Genomic DNA, 3,214 nt, shown 5'->3' with positions numbered 1-3,214 from the left:
AATGAAATCAGACCTGTCAATCAAGCTGACTGTTTTCGGATTGATTAATTAATTAAAAACTACTAACACATTACCACCACAAATGCTGAACGTGACATCCTACTTGTGTCCTACTTAAAATTTTAAACCTAATAAAAATATATTAAATGTGTAATGAAACCAAATTTATTATTATCAAATAAAAATCTAAATTTATTCAGTTTACAATAATATAAGACCATGAAAAGTTATATTTCATCTTATGTGAAGAGCTGGATCTAGAATGCGCTTGTTTCAAACGTGACTGGTTATGTTTCTGTAAATCAACTGAAGAATAAAGGAACAGAAATATTGAGCTTTATTGTTGCCATCTGCTGGTGGAGTTGAGGTACAAAAATACTATATATAGTATCTTAGTTTGTAAGATTGCATAACCAGCCACTTGAGCTGCATAGTGTACCTTCAATTTTTCACAGACTGGCATCACAAGAATACATCGATCAACTATCCAGCTAAAAAAGGAAATTAATTGCTTTCTATTTATTATTACTTATTATTTATTGAAGGTAAAACCCTTGAAAGAGAAAGGCAAGTAGCTGTCTGGCAGACAACGTCAGATAAATCAAAGATTGGTACGACATGTTTTCAGGTCGTTTGTGAAACTGCATTAGTCTAATGGCGGAGAAGAATACATCTTGTTGTGCCCCGCCTGTCTTTGTGGGAGGCTGTAAGGTGTAGACTGGAGTTTAGGGTTATTACAGCTTCCCCTTTTACTTAAAGCATATTTCAGATGGCAACATTTTTTATTGAACTAGATCTCCCAAAACAAAGATCAAAGAAAATAATAATTTCAGAATAATTATCAGATGGTGTAAAACTTAAAAATAAAATGTTTCATAAACAATGATATTAGTTACCATCTGACTTTTAAACATTTTTTAAAAATGTAGATACTGAACTACACAGTCTTGTCACAGTTATTCCACATGTTTACCCCTCGAATAGATATACACCCCTTTTCATATTTGTCCTTACTATTGCTTTTCTTTAAATTAATGTTTCCTAAGTTCGCATAAGTTCACATCTTTTCTCCTCTACTCCACAATCTCATTAGCTAAGTTATAGCCAACAATTACAAAAAAAGAACAGGTTAACTATTAAGATCTTTAGTTTTAGCTATATTATTTTTACAGTGTAATTAGGATAGTTTGCTTTTTCACAACTTGTGTCAAGAACTGTCCATGTTTCTTAAGTTACTGCTAAAATATCTTGTAATTATTCCCTTTCACTGAGTCACTAAATATTTATTTATTTTAATGTATTTTACTTAGTTCTACTTTTAAAAACATCCTATTATAGTGCATCGTCCTTTATACATGCACTCTCTATTCCCTTTGTGATCCATGGCTTATCCACATATGATTGATTCCTCGTGAATTTTTTAATGGACATTTTTCATCACAAAGCATTATTAATAGGCTTTGTTTTGTTTTGTTTTTTCTTACATTAGCTCTGTCTAAAGGGCAGTGATGGCTTCTGGTGTTCTGCTTTAGATGATTCAATAGGTTTCATATTCTTTCTTAAAAGGTTTTGGAAAAACATTTGTAGACCAGCTATTATGTTGCTCTCTTTATACCTACAGTGGCAGTTCATTACACTACATTACGTTACAAGTTCAAATGCTTGTATTCTAACTGTATTTTACCTCAAAGTATTTCTCGTTTCTGTCTGTTTAAACCTATATTTCCCTGTTACCAATACGGATTCTGAAGTACAATTTCACTAACTCGTGCACACAAGGCATTTTATAGAATGTATAATCTGTGGTAGATGTTTGACTTGAAACAACAGATTTAATCTCCACATTTCAACTTTTTTCTTAAAATAGGATTTTGAATTTTAGCACAAAATTCCAATTTTATTCACAAATAAACAATATTTTTTTTTCTTAATACTCTTTTGTGCACTGGCAATGAATAACATTCTTTTAAACCTTTTTAGCATGTGAGCCCTCACCAAAAAGATTATCCGGTTAATTCAGATGTCTATGAGTGAGGACATTTCTACCAATATAAATAAATAAATAAATAAATTTAACCTAAAAAAAAAATTTGTGACCAAGAAAAAAAGAGAAGAAGATACATTTCGGTCCTTGGACCCACATACCTAAACCGTCTAAAGTAGTAGTTTTAAAGGAAACTACTGCAGACTCATCTCACCCTGCTACATCAGAAAAATATTAATGTGTATCGTGATATCGCAATTTATATTTGTCCAGTAGGGATGTTTTGTGATAAAGTACATACCTTCTGATGACATTACATCTTCCTCTACTGACAACTATCAACACCTAGGAAAAACCAGTAGATGGTGCTATTGTAATCCAAGAAAGTAGGGCAGTTAGGACCTGTTGACTTCATTTTAACCAGCTTGTGTGGCTTGTCAGGTTGCAGAAATAGAACAGATAAACACATATAGCAGTTGTAAAAATAGATGACTAGTGGTTGACCTAAGAGTTTGCTCTTGTTGTGTTGCTCTACCTTTGATCACGTCATTCTGTATTTCCCCCGTGCTGGGCATCATTTAAAGGAAAACAAAAGAAGAACTCGAAGAGCTTCCCTCTTATTTCCTGCTGTCTTCAATGCAAAGGGCCACATACAAACAAAACTTTCCACATTTAGAGCATGGTCATTTTCCCCCTATATTTACTATAAATTTGCTCTTGGGACTAAACCAATTAAGTGGTCCTGCCCAGCAGGAACTGCACATTGGATGTTTACACTAAAACAAAATAACTGTCCTCTCTCTTTCCACCACATGTCCCTCCCTTGCTGAATGATTGTTGTTCCACTGAGTCTGCCAGTGGCTATACAGTGCACAGTGTCATCAGCCAATGGTGGAATCCCTTGGTGGCGTGTCTGGACTGTATCCCCTGTGAGGTTGCAGCACGTTGCCACTGCTACAGCAAACATGCCACAAACCCTTACACATGTGTGGGATTTTGCTGTGCTAGTGAACAAGAACTAAGGCAATAATAATAATGTCTACATCACCTGCTTTCATTGCTGGAATTAAAAGTATTTTTAATCAATATGCAGTTTTGGTCGAGTCTTTTTTTTTTTTTTGTAACTTTGTCTCTGTACACTCCCATAGTGAATTTTAAATCAAACTATTGGGAAGTGATTGAAGCACAGACTTTCAGCTTGAATTCAAAAGATTTAGCAAAAATCAAATT

The sequence above is a fragment of the Aulonocara sp. 'chitande type north' Nkhata Bay genome, linkage group LG20 (genome assembly GCF_057382095.1).
Source record: "Aulonocara sp. 'chitande type north' Nkhata Bay isolate Kocher_YH1m ecotype deep benthic linkage group LG20, A_spYH_male_GT1.1, whole genome shotgun sequence".
NCBI lineage: Eukaryota > Metazoa > Chordata > Actinopteri > Cichliformes > Cichlidae > Aulonocara > Aulonocara sp. 'chitande type north' Nkhata Bay.
This window is presented reverse-complemented; position numbering follows the sequence as displayed.